General features: G+C 38.5%; 1 pseudogene; it reads left to right on the forward strand.

Moving 5' to 3' along the window:
- LOC120615894 (tRNA-uridine aminocarboxypropyltransferase 1-like) overlaps window positions 1–12,616 on the forward strand; it is a 54,885-nt pseudogene extending 42,269 nt beyond the window's left edge.
- Window positions 12,617–17,763: the final 5,147 nt, after the last annotated feature.

Genomic DNA, 17,763 nt, shown 5'->3' on the forward strand with positions numbered 1-17,763 from the left:
TGTTCATTGACCTAAAAGCAGAACGAAGGCGCTTATGCGTAGGTCGGGAACGGAGCACGTTGCACCTCGGCTTCTAGTTCTCAAACTGCCGGCGGTTGCACCTGCTGGTTGGGAAAACATGGCTTTGCCCAGGTCTGCAGAAATCCGGTTCCCAGAGTCTGGAGGGCGATCTGGATTCCAACTCGTTTTAAACAGCATCCGATTGGTTCTGAGGCCCGTGAGCAGGGAAGTGCTTCTTCCAGCCCGCCCCCCACTGGTTGCCCCTGGATTCTAAGCACCCGGGGGGTCCGTCCTGATCGAGGAGAGCACCGCGGGCCTGAATGAAAAGCCACCGCTAAGGATCCAGGAACATCCCACCGAGGTTCTGCCACGTTCACGGAGAACCTACCTTAGACCCCGTGTGATCTCCATCAATGACTGGAGCGAATTCACTGAAATGACACAGTAACAGCGGGGCCGACTGCGCTTACAAAATGCCTTGACCAGCGCCCTCTCCAGTCTCGGTCCTTGACCTGTCCCAAGGGGACTCAGTCACCTGTACTGACCAGGAGGCTTGGATATGCGGAGATAAGATGTGGAAAAGGGGGAAAGGAGGTTGGAGGTAAGAGAAAAGAAGAGAGAAGAAAAGAGGAGGGAAAAAGCTAAGGGCAAAATAAATTTTAAAAGATGTAATATTATTTCTACCCTTTACTCTCTGTCATTTTTTGACATTTCACCATAGCTGTTTGATCTCGCTCTTTCTGGATACATAAATAGGCACCTATTACTGTTACAGCCTGACCATTTGAGAGTAAAGTGCAACATCAGGACCTTTTGCCTCGGGATGTGTCAGGGTGTATCTGTTAACAACTAGAACAAGTGTTTTGTTTGTTTTCTTTACAAAGCGCACATTTCAAAGAGGGTAATATGTTTAAAGCCAACTTTGTTGGGACACACATTACATACAGTAAGATGCATCTATTTGAAATGCACAGCTGGTTGAGCTTTGGCAATTGTACACACCCTTGTCACCATTACCACTGTGAAGATGGAGAACATTCCAACCTCCCCAGAGAGAAGTCATGTCATAAAATGCTATGCATCCATTAGAAAGAGTAACATAGAGTTTAATGTATGGCTCTGAAAAGATGTGCCCAACAGACACTCAAGTTTTTTTAAGAAGTTAAGAATATGCTGAGTTATGCCACTAATAGCACTTACAAAATATGTTTCATTTATTTTATCATCTGATTGTTTTCTTTAATAATTAAACAATTTTAAGAAACTATACGATGTGATTTCACAATTAAGATAAAGCAGTCATGGAAGAGAGAAAAAAAATGATGTAAATGATAGAGGCTCTGTTCATCCCTCTGGTGACCAAAGCAAAGTTGTGACAAAAACAAGGAGCAGCAGCAAGGAAAAATCGCCTAGGATTTAGATGAACAAACCATACAACTAGGGAGAAATCCAAGAATGCACCCTGCAATGGCAGAAGGTAGGATGGGGCAAGGATGCGGAGCTGCCTGGTCTGGAGCAGCTGAATGGGACAGAGGCTGCAGCAGCAGCAGCAGATACCTCTTAAAGGGGCTGACAGACCTGCTCGCTCTGAGCACCAGTGCCAATTCGGCTGCACACAGGGGGCGCCAGGGGCTTACAGAGAGACAGTGTCGGAGTGAGGGCCAAGGTGAGACTCGTTCAGTTCAGTAGTGCTGGTAGTATCCATTGTTCCCTGTTGAGTCTTTCCCACTCCCAGGGTGCAGACACAGAGCAGCCATAGCCGAGACGTCATCCAACTAGTTAACAGAGGTCACTCAGAGGATTCCCTGAAATCCCACCTCCCCCAACTTGTGGCCCCACCCAAGACACATCCAGGTGTAGTCTCAGCGAGTCAGATGCTCCTTGCTGAAACGCACACTGGAGGCAGCCTAGGTTTCTGGCGTGGCCTTTTGAGGCAACTATAAACACAGTATCTGTGGATTGCTTGCTGAATCTTAACAGGTGGCCCCAGAGAGGTAGAGGCTTGGGCTAAGTTTGGTCTGCAGCTGAACCCCTCTCAGGACTGTGCCACTGGACACCTACTCCACAAATCCACACTAATAAGACCAGGAGACTTAGGAGCTTTGCTTAGTACAAAGAAACAGACACCATATGAGAAGCAGAAACCATATGAGAGAACAGAACAGAGATCCAGATATAACGGAGTCAAGTAATCTAACAGATGTAGAGTTCAAAACACTGGTTATAAAGATGCTCAATGAACTTTTGGTAAGTGTAGATAAATTCAATAAGAATTTCAACAAAGAGGTAAAAAACATAAAAATGAAGTGGAAATTATAAAAGAGAACCAGTATGAAATGAAGAACACATTACCTGAAATGAGAAGTATCTTAAATGGAATAAACAAAGAAATAAACAAAGTGAATAAAGAAGAGGATCAAATACCCTACCTAGAGGACAGGAAAGCTAATCAGAACACTCAATCAGAATGGCAAGAAAAAAGATGCCAAGACTATAAAAATAATTTAAAGAGGATATGGGACACTATTAAGGCTCAGAATATTTGTCTGATCGGTGTAACTGAAGAAAATCAAGATGTTGAACAGCTATTTGAAGAAATAATGATGGAAAACTTCCCTAACCTGGTGAAGGAAATGGACATGAAACCCCAGAAAGCTCAGAGAATTTCAAAAATCAGGGATCCAAAGAGGCCCACACCAAGATACATCATAATTAAAATGCCAAAGTGCCAAAAGTTAAATACAAAGAAAGAATATTAAAAGCAGCAAGAGAAAAACAAATAATTACCTATAAAGGAACACCTATAAGACTGGCAGCTGATTTCTCAAAAGAAACTATACAGGACAGAAGGGCTTGGCAAAAAATATTGGACAGGAGAAAGACCCAGGATATACAACCAAGAATAATTTATTCAGCAAAGCTATCATTTAGATTTAAAGGACAGATAAAGAGCTTCCCAGACAAAAATAAGCTAAAAGAATTTATCACCACCAAGCCAGTATTACAGGAAATGTTGGAGAGACTTCTTTAAGAAGAAAAAACATATATTAAAAACAGGAATAAAGAATGATAACAACTACATTCCTATCAATAAGTACCTTAAATGGAAAAGAATTAAGTGCACCAACCAAAAAACTGAATGGTTGAAAGGATAAGAAAACAAGACCCCTACAAGTGAAATGGAAGAGAATGAAAAAAGATATTGCCGTGACGAACCTAGAAGGTGTTTATGTCAGACAGAGAGAGATAAACACTATATGATTTCACTTACATGCGAAATCTAAGGAATAAAAAGAACAAACTAAAAAAAAAGATAAAGCAGTTATATTATATCCAGGATTATGTAGCTTTCATGTGTGCAGAATTACACTTGGTATTTAGTCACTACGGTCAAATAGTATCATTATCTTTTAATTACAGGGATCAATTTTAGTCCATTAGCAAAATATCATTGCAGACAGTTCATGTGAATTCTTCGTAGCTGCAATCTTTTAAATGTCAGAGTGAAATATATTTCACAAAATAAAATTTGACAAAAATATTTGAGTTTAAACCACAGCTAGGAGGTGCCTCCATAGTGTAGTGGTTAGCATGTCTGCCTTACACACAGAAGGTACTGGGTTCACACCCGAGGTGGAGTCATGGACCATACCCCGAGGGTGCCAGACCCCGGGAAACCAGGCCCCAGGTGCACACGGCTGTGAGCATGAGCATGAGCGTGTGGGAGGAGATGCCCCGCCTTCAGAGATCCAGTTCTCAAAAAGGGAAACGGGCAACATTCATAGGTCAGGGGTAGAAGTGGGCAGAGGGGGGTGGAATTAAGGGGGGGGAATAAAAAACCACAGCTGTTCAAGCCTCATTGTCCTGTGTTATCATAGATCTGCTAAAAAGGCATAATTCAAAAATATGAAAAGGAAACTATGTGCCATAGCCAAGTAATAATTGCCATTTCCCCTTATTTCTTGGTTTTAGCAGCTTTTTTTTTCTTATTTATTTGTTTGTTTGTTTGTTTGTTATTATGGTGATATTGGTTAACAAAATCCAGTAAGTTTCAGGTGTACAATTTAACAGTAAGGCATATATATATATTGCATTGTGTGTTCCTCTCCCATAGTTAGATTTCTTTCTGTCACCACATATTTGAACCCTTTTACCCCATCTACCTCCCCTCTCCCCCTCCACCCTCTGGTATCCACTAGTCTATTGTCTATGACCATGAGTCTGTTTGTTTGTTTGTTTGTTTGTTTGTTGCTTTTAGGTTTATATCTCACATGTAAGTGATATCACGTGGTTTTCAACTTTTTCTGTCTGGCTTATTTCACTTAGCATGATTATCTAAAGGTCCGTTCATGTTGTTGCAAATGGCAGTATTTCATCTCTTCTTATGGCTGAGTAATATTCCATTGTATATATGTACCACAGCTTCCTTAGCCAGTCATTTATCATAGAACACTTCAGTCGCTTCCATGTCCTGGACACTGTAAATAATGCTGCTATGAACATCAGTGTGCAAATATCTTTCCGGATATGTGTTTTCAAGTCTTTGGAGTAAATACCGAGTAGAGGGACTGCATAGTGACTATACCAATTTGGAGTCCCACCAGCAATGCATGAGGGTTCCTTTTTCTCCACATCCTCCCCAACACTTGTTATTACTTGTCCTGTTGATAATAACTATTCTAACAGGTGTAAAATGGTATCTCATCGTGGCTTTGATTTGCATTTCCCTAGTACCTTGTGATGTTGAGCATCTTTTCATGTTTGTTGGCCATTTGTATATCTTTTGGGGAGAAGTGTCTGTTCAGGTCCTCTGCCCATTTCTTGATTGGATCATTTGTTTTTTTGTTGTTGTTATTGAGTCGTATGAGTTCTTTGTATATTAGGCCCTTATCTGAGGTGTTGCTTGCAAATTTATTTACCCATTGATATGGTTGTCTCTTTACCTTGTTGACAGTTTCTTTTGCTGTGCAGAAGCTTTCGAGTTTGATGTAGTCCCATTCATTTATTTTTGCTTTTCTTTCCTTTGCCTTTGAGGTCAAATTCATAAAATCCTCTTTAAGTCCAAGGTCCATGAGTTTAGTTCCTATGTTTTCTTCTATGCAATTTATCATTTCAGGTCTTATATTCAGGTCCTTAATCCATTTTGAGTTAATTTGGTGTGTGGTGATAAACAACAGACTAGTTTCATTCTTTTGCAGGTGGCTTTCCAGTTGTCCCAGCACCATTTATTGAAGAGGATTTCTTTTCTCCGCTGTATGTTTTTGGCTTTTTTGTTGAAAAATATTTGCCTATATAAACATGAGTTTACTTCTGAACTCTCAATTCTGTTCCACTGGTTTGTGTGTCTTTTTCTGCCAATGTCATGCGTCTTGATTATTGTCGCTTCGTAGTACAATTTGAAGTTGGGCAGACTGATGCCTCCAGCCTCGTTCTTTTTTCTCAGGATGCCTTGGCCATCCAGGGTCTTTTGTGCATACATACAAATCTGGTGATTTTTTGTTTTATTTCTTTAAAAAATGCTGATGGGATTTTATTGTGGATTGTGCTAAATCTGTATGTTTTAGGTAATAAGATCATTTTAACTATGTTGAATCTTCCAATCCAAGAACATGGAATATCTTTCCATTTCTTTGTATCTTCTTTGATTTCTTTTAATAGCGTCTTATAGTTTTCATTATATAGGTCCTTTGCATGTTTCGTTAGATTTATTCCCAGGTATTTTATTCTTTTTTGTTGCAATTGCAAAAGGAATTATTTTTTCCATTTCTTTTTCTGACAATTCATTATTAGACTATAGGAATGCTATGGCTTTTTGAACATTGATTTTGTATCCAGAAACTTTACTGTATTTGCTTATTGTGTTCTTGTGGAGTCTTTCGGGTTTTCTATATAGAGAATCATGTCATCCGCAAATAGTGACAGTTTGACTTCTTCATTTCCTATTTGGATGCCTTTTATATCTTTCTCTTGCCTGACTGCACTCGCTAGGATCTCCAATGTTATATTGAATAACAGTCCCTGCTGGAACTCCCCACGTGCATCTCCCCTCCAGGGACCCACACCGCTGCCCCGCTCACCACTCAGGGCTCTGCTCAAGTGTGCAGGTGTCAAGTCCTCAGAAATGTTGTCTCCAAAACTATCTGAAAGACATGACCTGCCCCATCCCCCACCACCAATCTTCCAGCCCAGGCATGTTTTTCTCCACAGCAATTATCACTGATCTTGTAACAAATTTTGTTTGTCAGTGAATATCACTGAACATATAGATATGTTCCCTGAGCAAGGGATCCTGTCTGTTTCTTCACCACTGTATCCCCAGCATTATCCCCAGCTCGTAGAAGGGGCCTAATAAACATGTGTTAAATGAATGAATAAATTTGTCAGTACAGCAATTTAGAGAAACAATTTGACCATATGTATGAAAAGGTATAAAAATATTTAAACTCTTTGACCGAATATTGATCATTTGAGTAGTCTATCAATTTAAAATATCCCAAGTATACAGGAATCTTTATGCAAAATGAGACTTGTCACATCATTATTTACGAGAAGAAGAAATGAAAGCAGATGGATAGGAAAAGGTCTGGTTGTATTCCATCGTTTGAAATGGTATTCAGCTTTGTAAAAGTGGTGTTAAAATTTAAGCAGAGTTTATAAAACTACTTGTTATATAATAACACTTTTCGGAAAATAACATTTAAAATAATCCATAACGTACAAATGCAACTTTGTAAAATGAACACACACATACATATACATTTATTGTTATTTTTACATAATTTTATTTATATAATGTTACATATACTATTACTTTTAATTATTATATTACATATATTTAATATATATAAACACTTTGAAAATCAGGACCACTATAAAAGGCAGCTCCAGAGAGAGCCATCGCACTGGAGTCTATGAAGTTTTCAACAATGTAATAGTTAAAATGTTTTTTGAGGAGAAGCCATATTTCTACATTTCTTCTGTGCATTTTAAACTTTTCAGTGATTGAATAAGTTTTTCTTTTTATAATATGAAAAACATTTTAAATTTCAAAATAAAACATTTGAAGTAAAGTAATAATAAAGAGAAGTCCAGATCTCCTACCTACCTCAACCTGACTCAAAACCTCTCATTTGGACTCCACAGGACAGAAACCCTACTAGTGTCTCCTCAGAAGGAGGAGAAGAGGAAATTCTTCCTCCACAATCCATGACTCATCCTTGGTTACAGAGTGCGGCTGAGCAATAAGGGCAACACAAAGAATACGATCAATTTATAGATTACCGATTGTCATGCATATGATTATATATGAATGTATGCATTTATTAATATACATGTATGTTTGTTTCTAAAGCACAGTTGCTGTTCAAAGGATTCCAAAACTGTCTGAATTTGGGGATGGGATCTTCTTTTTGATTCCAGTGGCTCTTTGAATGACCTATCCTCTGAACATTTTTTTATCATCCCGCATGTGAGTACAACATCGAAATCCCTGGTCCTCATGAGAATGTCTTCTAGGATGACTGCCAGATGTTATGACCCTGGGAAGCACAGGAAATACAAAATGAAAATTTTTACAATGTAAAGAGACTGTGCAATATTAGCACAGAGACAGAATATTCATAAATTACTAACTAAATAAATCTTATTTTGAACTGAATATATATATATATATACACATACATACACACACACATATGTATGAATGTATATTTTTTATCCCACCACACCTAAGAGAGTGGATGGTTTCTTCCCTTTCAAAGCTTCATAAATTGAGCTCCTGAGAACCTAAAGCTTTGGCCTGGGTTCACAGAAAATGTTAGCCTTGAGAATTAAAGGACATACAGCTTCTTGTAAAACCCACCTGGGCATGAGCCATAGGGACAGAAGCTCCACAACGGGGGAAGATCAACTGAGATCCCAGGACCAGTCACACTCACAGTTTGCCCACATCCAGTAGAACACTGCTGAAGGATAGACCAAGGTAAGAGTTCCCATCTTTCTTTGGTTGTGGGTGACAGGTGGGTGAGTTGTTCAGCTACCAGCAAGGCACAGGTGCTTGGTGCTCCTAGAGCTATCTTTGGGTCTTCTGCTGAGGATCCCACCTGCACATATGAAAACCATATGTTCTTTTGTGAGCAGGCAAACATGACATCCCTAACACTAAGACCAATCACTGGAACTCCCATTGAATCCTACTAACTGGATAATCTCCTAGCTCCCACTGAAAATTATCTTCAGCCTTGCATTCAAGTATTTGGATCCAAGGCAGAAAGTCATCTTGGGGTTTAGACCTTGCCGATCCAGGAGGATATTCCGAAAGACAGCTTTCTACAAGCAGAAGATCAAGGGTGAGCTCTAACTAGGAGATGAAGTCCTGAAGAAAGAAGACATATGTGCAGACTCTAAAACAAATCTTAGTAGTTTACCATACAAATGTTTTGGAGTATATTTCCCAGCTTCTTTCTTTAAATTGATGTAAAATACACATAACATAAAATTTACCATTTTACCACTTAAAGTATATGATTCAGTGACATTTAGTATGTGCACAATGTTTTGCAACCATCACCACTATTGTTCCAGAGCAATTTCATCACCCTAGAGGGAAACTGCTCACTCATTAGGCAGTCACCCCCCATGCCCCACTACACCCAGCCCATGAAAACCACTAATCTGCTTTTTTTCTAAATGTATTTGCTCCTTCTGGATACTTCATATAAAAAGAATCATACAATATGTAGCCTTTTGTGTCTAGCTTCTTTCACTCATAGTTTTCAAGGTTCACCCACATTGCAGCATGTATAACTACTTCATTTTTTATGGCTAAATAATATTCCATTGTATAACTATATCACAATTTCTTTATCCTTTCATCGGCTGATGGACATTTGGAAGTCCAGGCTTTTCTGCATGTCTGATGTTTTTGGCCCAAATGACAGCTGCTCGTTCATTGGCCTTTAAATATTTTTGACAAATGCCCTTTGCCTTAGCAATTTCTGCAGCCTGAGAGAGCTCTGAGTTAGGTGAAATAAAGATAAGCCATATACATTCATCCTGTAGGGAGCCACCTGACAGATCAAACCAGATCAATTCTTGTGTGTGTGTGTATTGGGGTTTTTTTTTGTTTTTTGGGTTTTTTTGCTAGAAATGCAGTTTTAATTTTATTTTATTATTAGTTTCAAGAATACGGTACATTGGTTAGACATTTATATAGTTTGTAAAACAATCCCCCTAATTGCTCTTTCTCTCCTCTGGCTCTCCACATAGCCAATACATTAATGCTATCTGCACTCCCTCTGCTGTACTCCCCGTCCCCATGACCATCTATCAATTACTAATTTTTACTTCTTTAACCCTATTTTCCCAGTCCCCCCACTCCCCGCCCCTCTGTCTTTCACCAAATTGTTCACTATATTTGTGAGTCTGTTTTTGATTAGTTTCTTCCTTTTGTTCCTTAGATACTGCATATAAGTGAAATCATATGGTATTTATCTTTCTCTGTCTGACTTATTTCATTTAGCTCTAGGTCCATCCATGTTGTTGTGAATGGTAGGATTTCATTTTTTTTAATGGTTGAGTAATAGTCCATTATATATGTGAAACATAACTTCTTTATTCAATCTTCTGTTGATGGGCATTTAGGTTGCTTCCATATCTTGGCTATTGTAAATTGTGCTGCCATGAACATAGGGGTGCATAGATCTTTATGAATTATTGTTTTGGTTTTCTTTGGATAAATATCCAGAAGTGCAATTGCTGGGTCAAAAGGTAGATCAATTTTTAATTTTTTGAGAAACCTCCAGACTATTTTCCATAGCGGTTGTACCAATTTGCAATCTCAACCAACAGTGTTTGAGGGTTCCCTTTTCTCTACATCCTCGCCAATACATGTTGTTCTTTGATTTATTGATGATAGCCATTCTGAAAGGTGTTAGGTGATATCTCGTTGTGGTTTTAATTTGCATTTCTCAGATGATCTTTTCACGTCTATTGGCCATCTGTATTTCCTTTTTGGAGAAATATCTCTTCTTCTGCCCATTTTTTAATCAGATTGTTTGTTTTGTTGTTGTGTTGTTGAGTTGTACGAGTTCTTTATATATTTTGGATATTAACCTCTTATCAGATGCACCATAAGTGAATATCTTCTCCCATTCAGTTGGCTGTCTTTTCGTTTTGTTGATGGTTTCCTTTGCTGTACATATAATCCCATCGTTTATTTTTTCTTTTGTTCCTCTTGCCTGAGGAGATATGTCTGAAAAGAAATTACTGGTAGCAATATCAAAGATTTTACTGCCTAAGTTTTCTTCTAGAAGTTTTATGGTTTTGCATCTTACATTTAAGTCTTCAATCCATTTTGAGTCTATTCTTGTATACAATATAAGAAGGTAATCCAGTTTCTTTTTTTTTTTTTGCATATATCTGTCCAATTTTCCAGCATCATTTATTGATGAGACTGTCTTTACCCCATTGTATATTTTTGCCTCCTTTGTTATATATTAAGTGAGCATATAGGCGTGGATTTATTTCTGGGCTCTCTATTCTGTTCCATTGATCGATGTATCTGTTTTTATGCCAGTACCATGCTGTTTTGATTACTGTAGTCTTGTAGTATAGTTTAATATCAGATAATGTGATGCCTCTAACTTTGTTCTTCTTTCTCAAGATTGCCATGGCTATTTGCAGTCTTTCATGATTCCATATAAATTTTAGGATTATTTGTTCTAGCTCTCTGAAAAATGCCATTGGTATTTTAATAGGGATTTCATTGAATCTATAGAGTGCTTTGGGTAGTATGGCCATTTTAATGATGTTGATCCTTCTTACCCATGAGCACGGTATGTGCTTTCATTTATTTGTATCTTCTTCAATTTCTTTTTTCAGTGACTTATAATTTTCTGAGAACAGGTTTTTTACCTACTTGGTTAATTCGATTCCCAGGTATTTTAGTTTTTGATGCAATTGTAAATAAGATTGTTTTCTTAAATTCTGCAAGTTCATCGTTGATGTATAAAAATGCTGCTGACTTCTGAATATTAATTTTGTATCATGTTACTTTACTGAATTCATGGAAATCACAATTTTTTACACAGGAAAGATCGCGCTCGCCTACAGGCTGAGCAGGAGGAGGGCTCAACAAAGGGACAATTGTAGCTGTCCCTCCAGCCCTCGCCCTGAAGCCATGCAATCAAGACTTTCCCTGTGTGTCTCTGGCACCTCCTGAGGTGCTGTCCCTCCACCTCAGCCTAGGTGCATCTATGATACGTATTTTCAAAATAGATGTTAAACTGTGGTTTGAATGAAAAGTGTCTCTCAGTCTACCTATATTTGTCAAGGAAAGGGAGGGAAAAAAATCTGAGGAGCTACAACAATCACAAACTACTTCCAAAGCTGCAGAAGATCTTCAAAACTTATACTAAGGGGGTAGCTCCATAGTGTAGCGGTTAGCACATCTGCTTTACATGCAGAAGGTCCTGGGTTCACGCCCTAGGTGGAGCCACGGACCATACCCCAGGTGCACCAGGCCCCCCGAGTGCACCAGGGGTGCCAGGCCCCAGTGCACACGGTGAGCGTGTGGGAGGAGATGCCCTGCCTTCAGAGATCCAGTTCTTAAGGGGAAACTGCAACATCCATAGGTCAGAGGTAGAAGTTGGGGGCGGAGGGGCGGTTAAGGAGGGGAATAAAAACCTTATACTAAGCATCTCAAGGAGTTCATCAAAACATCTGAAATGTGGTGGTTCAAGAATGTTCTATTGCTATATGCGTTATGTCCCAGTTGAAAACGTATGCATGGAACAGATGCCACTTGTGAAGCTTTCCTGAAGACTGACATCATTAAACATCCAAAGAAAACAGATGGCAAAAGTACTCCTATACATGCAAAACTCTTAGCACCTGAATTTGTAAATATTTACATGTGCCCTTGTATTCCAGAATATGAAGAAAAAGTACATGAAGTTGTGTTCGTTTTTCCTGGACCTAAGTCTATCTTAATAAAAGATGTTTCTTTTCATCTGCAAAAAGGATTCAAAATAATGTAAGAAGAAAAATTAATGACCCTGAGCCATCTATTAAATGCAAGAAAACTAAAGAATGACAGCAAGTGCAAAGTGACAACCTTGAAAAAAATTATATTTATAGATGGCACATGGAACCCAACAAACAAAATATTCACTGATGCTAGACTTCAAGGATTGTTACAAGTTGAGTTTAAAACAAGAAAAACTTGCTTCTGGAGCTATTGAAAAGGAAAGTCAGATACCTTCCTTTCCATAATTGAAGCCATTTACTACTTTCTGGTAGACTACCACGCTGATATATTAAAATAGAAATACAAAGGACAATATGACAATCTTTTATTTTTCTACTTTTTTATGTACCAGTTAATAAAGAAAGTTAAATGCTCTGGAGACAAAGAAAGTTTAGTCTTTAAGAAGCTGCTGAAGTCATTTTATTTTGCTAAAATCAATAAACTTGTAATTGTGCTTTGTTTATATCTTGGGGAAAAAAGGAAAATCACAATTCTTTGACAATAGTGTTCACTCTGATCCCTCTGGTAGAAAGAATTCACACTAGTAGCACTGTCTTCAAGGGCACAGCTCTGCTGGGGAAGGGGTAATGGGCCAAGGGTAACTCAAGTTACCACGAAGCTCTTCTATTGAATTTCTGTTGCCTTTTTCTGTTTTAGCACTTTTGTGGTATCTATGAACACTCCATTACTTTCCAGAGTTCTCATAGAGTTGATCCTGACAGTTTTTGCTAGTTTTTTCATTGTTCTGTGTAAGGATGGACCATTGAAATTTCCTATACCACCATCTTCTTTGATGTCACTCCCTTCAGCCTCCTTTGAATTCTACTCAATTCCTGGTCTTCTAACAACTTGCAGGAAACTCGTTTATTTGGTAAATGTTAATTAAATACCAACTTTATTCTGAGTACTATGTGTAAAAATTGGAGTCCAAACTAAAAATTCAAACTCAGCCCTCAAGGATGTCACAGCCTAGGTGGGGGTGGGAAGATAGGTGAAGATATTATAACACAACATGTTAAGTATTTTATTTATATTATTTCTGTGCTTTGAACTCCACATTATTAAGATTTTATAAATACAGCATTGATTTATATAAACCTGCCATTACCAATTAACTTTTCTGCTTGCTTTCTTATATATCTCTTTAAACTTTTAAAATACATTTAGAGCAGGTATTTTGCTAATAAACAAATGGTTTTATTTACATGAAAGTGTCTTTTTTTTACTTGAAAGATCAATTTTCCAGTCCCAAATTCTTAATTTGACATTGGTTTTCCCTCAGCCTTTGATGAGGATATTTCACTGTCTTCTGGCTACCGCTTATTGACAGGGAAAAGTCAGCTGCATTGTAACTGTAGTTTCTTTTTAGATGATCTGTTTTTCTTCTGTGGATACTTTTAAGATCATTCGTCTTTATTGTCTGATGTTCCAGTGAAATGTGAAGCATCATGGATCTCTCTGTATTCATAATGCTCTGTAATCATTTGCTTAATCCTTAGCCATAATCTCTTTACACGATGCCTCCCTCCATGTAGGATTCCCTTTTCACCTTATGAGACTAACTAGACTAAGGTTAAAGCTCTTTATTCAAACACCATATATGCTGTAGTAGGCAGAATAATGATTCCCGAAACATGTCCAAGCCCTAGTCCCCCAGAACCTGTGAATATGTTACCATACACAGCAACAGAGACTTTGCAGATGTGATTAAAGGCATGGACCTTAGAATGAATAGATCATCCTGATAATGGGGTGTGAGGCTAATCTAATCACACAGGCCCTTTGTATAGGGTCTTCATGAGAAAATCCTGCAGTTCTGGGGAGAGGCTAAGTGACACCATCCAACAAGGCATCTTCCCCACTTGCATTACGTACAGCCCCCATCACATGGATACCCTCTGCTGGACATCCACATGCACACCAGTATCTTAACCTGCTCTGCCCATGGCAAGAGGTCTATGAACATATCTCTCCTTCATCTCTCCACTTTCCAACTTTATTTTCCTCAGGTTCCTGACCAGCCAGCCATTAGCCACTGCCCTTGAGTCATTCACGCACTATTTAGGGGTGTCTTTCATGCTGTTCCCTCCCAAGATCTGTTTGGGTTTTGGTTCTTGTTCCCGGCTTCGCAGCCATTCCCAAAACTGTTCTGGTTTCAGTTCCCAGGCTTATTGTTCTTGCTTCACATTCTCTTCTCCATATCTGAATCACAGGCATGTATTTCCTTGGATTTTTTAAAATTGCAGTGATTTTTTTTCAATTCAGCATTTGTTAGGGCTTTCAGTAAAAAGAATTCTGTGTTAGTTTAAATAAGTTGTTTCAAAAATTTTTTAAAGGGTACTCTCATGAAGAACAACACTTATCAAATAATAATAAATGGAGCCACTTTAAAATGGAGCCAGAACTGCCATGCCAAAGGGATTGATTGCCATGCACATCTTATGCCTTAAACCTTTGAAATGTTAAAACAGGGCAGAATAACCTTTGGACTGGGCCTAAAGCAATATTGTGCCCCAAAGAACTGTCTGCAAAGGTAACAAGAAAGCAGTTATTTTCACTACTGGACTGAAAAAATTTTTTAATTGTTTAGATTTAGCGTGTATGAATGTTATCTGCACCAATAGAAATGCCTTCTTTTTATTGATATAATTGTTCCCCTTCCCTTTCTCATAAATACGCACTGCCTTTGTTTTCTAATCAGAACATAACTTGGGCTTCTGCATGAGTTGGTACTTCCCAAATAGCTATTCTCTTTTTTTTTTTTAATCTCAAATATATGCTTGTTGCCTCTCATGTTGAAAGCCTTTTTATTTTTAGATTAACATATCTTGGTAACTATAAAGAAGCCTAAGTGACCTCACCTTCATGGTCCAGCACCCCCTGAAACCAGGTATAATACCTACAGAGCCTCTTTTGTGCTCACCATTTCGTGGACTGCTGTCTCCATGACTGTAAAACCATCTTAAATTCAAACCTTCCTCCCTTTCTGGTTAAGGTCAAATACATTTATTTGCGATTAAGAAGGTTTTGCCCTCAAGAGAGGTTTTCCCTTGTGGGCCCAGGCTTGGCTGGTCCCAGGTCTGGCTGAGATCCAGGCTCCCTACTAGGAATAGGACTTCGGATTTAGAATGCTATGTAAACATAATTCACCTATTGTATCACGCATGTGTGGGTGACTGCCACTATTGCACTCTGATATATGTGGAGCCCATGCAGTCCCCTGGGGAACAGAAAAGGAGCAAAAGGAGAGCAGAAGTGTGCTCCCTGCAATAAAATTGGTGTCTGCCATTTCATTTTCCTGTCAGCCCCTCAAGCATTATTCCAACTGAATGTCTCACCACTAAAACCTTCCCTTCAAAATCAACTTGTCACCGGAGAGTGGGGGTCCTCTCCTGGCGCGTTGTCCAGGTTCTTAATGTCTCAAACAAAGACTTGAGCAAGATACCGAACAAAATACAGCAGAAAAGAAAAGCTTTATTAGAAGGGAAAATACACTTCCAGACGTGGAAGTGGGCCCGAGCAAGAGAAGCATGGCTCAAAAGGCCTAGTAACAAAGCCTTTGGGGTTTTTATCCCTATTTGCTATGGCTGGTGACTTTTCTTAGAGGGGTGGGCTTCCTTGATTGACAATTAAGATTGACAGGACTCAGTCATTTGCTTTCTGCACATGTTCATTCCCAGAATTCAGTCTGTTAGAATGATATTAATGAATTTCTGGGCATATGCATCATATTATAAAGGTGGTATGATAAGACTCAGGTGAGTTGAAGGTCATTGGGGGCTTCGTTGCGCAGGTGCGAGTGACTGGCTTAAACTAATACCTAATTCCCTGCTTATTTCTTTGTGGAAGTTACTTTTAGCCTAAAAATGACTTCTGGCTTGCTTAATTTGGGGCAGATCAGGGTGGACCCCTTCTAGGATAGGATGACCTCAATGTCTTTGTTGACAGACCCAAAACCCCCTAACTAACTTTCCTGCCTAACTCTTTTCTAAGAGCCATGAACCCCCTTATTATTTGTATGAATGTTGAGGGACAGGAGGTCTCTTCTGTATCTGCTTCCTGCTGAGGAGGGTCAAAGTCCCTGCCTATTGGGATTTCATGGAGCTCTTTCCCTTTCTGCCTTAGTCAGAGCAAGGTTTTGGGTTTCCTGCTGAAGTGCTGCCTTGGTCCCTAGAGAAGGAAAAGAAGATACAAACTGGTTATTTAAACCACATATCTATTAATTTCTATTATTGATTTGCCTGTTAAGTGAGTAAAGGGAAACAGGCTTGGTTAATATATTTCTTAAAGAGTAAAAAAAAAAAAAGACCTTTGGCCTAAAGTCCCCTCCCTTCTCAGACTCTACGGGCCCTGTCTGGCTTAACACCATTTCTGCTAACAATGGGCAGATGACCTTTATCAATAGCCAGAGGATCTGAGTCACCAGTTTCAGGACAATTATAGGGATTTGAGGGAGAGAGCCTTTTTCCTAAAGAAAGGAGGGAAGAAAACTTAACTAGGTTTACTAAAAATATTAAGAACATCTCTGCAAGAGATGTTCCATTTCATTTCCTGCTAAAAGATTAAGACTTTTACAAGAGATGTCCCGTATCAAGTTCAGAGCTAACATCCTCAAGAAAGGGGTTTTTCACACAAAGGGATGAATTGCCGCAGATGCTGGCATGTGGCAAGATGCCACAGAAGCTTGTTACCACACACCGAAGAATCTTTTTTCTCAGGAGTGACTTTTCACAGCTTTTGCTTGTAAGAAGTGTCCTAGGGGCGGGTAGCTCTCTGGGGGTTTCCCAATGGGTGAGTACCCATTTGATTATTCCATGCTTTTGTTTCCTTTTCTTGTCTGTCTGTTATGTTGCTGGTCATAAGAAAAATATATCATAAGAAAAGGAATCCAAACCTCTCTGGGACAGTAGAAAGCATTCCTTGATTCATAAGCAGAAGTTTCTAATAAATGAATAATTTTTGGCCATTGAATAGGTTCTTTAAAATGTCATACTGTTTTTCCTGCCTGGAACCTGACAAAATGGTTAAAATAATTTAATAACTCTATGATCAGAAATTTGGCAAAATGAGAAATCTAATAGGATTTTTCTAATTCTCAATAACTTTCAAGGCCTTCCTAACAGATAATCAGAAATGTAAACATGGCCCACAACTGCCTGAGGCTAAGCAAATCAAAAAAAAAGAGGGGGAGAAGAGAAGAAAGCTTTTTAAAAACACAAGAAGCTAAAAAAGTTCCTTTGCCTAAGCAGCATCCCCAGTCTCCTTAACAAAAATGTCAAGGACAAAGACAAATCTTAGAGCCTCAGCTACCTGAATGAATAAACTTAACTTATTCCAACCGTCATAAATTAATGGGGGTTTTGCCTTATTGTACCTGTCTCGTGTCTAACAATATTTAACAAAACTATCGAGTCTCCGGTTATGTCTGTCTATATATGCGTATGTATGTCTACCTCCAGAGTAAAATACTAGAATTTGGTTTATATAAAGAGCTATGTTTAATTGGCTTAAAAAATTGCAAGCTTACATAAATTAAGGAAAATAGGGAGTAATAATTGACTTTATGTAATGTCTCATAAAATTTTCATAAGTAGTCTAAGTATAATTATTGAGCATTAATAAATTAAATGGAAGTAAATAACATAAAAGGTTTTTGGTGAAACTTTTCAGCAATAAATGTTTACTTAAAAATAGTTTCCCGAAGTGTTTTGGTAATTTGAAACCTTAGAGTTTTA

Source organism: Pteropus medius, unplaced genomic scaffold (genome assembly GCF_902729225.1).
Source record: "Pteropus medius unplaced genomic scaffold, Ma_sr-lr_union100, whole genome shotgun sequence".
NCBI classification, from domain to species: domain Eukaryota; kingdom Metazoa; phylum Chordata; class Mammalia; order Chiroptera; family Pteropodidae; genus Pteropus; species Pteropus medius.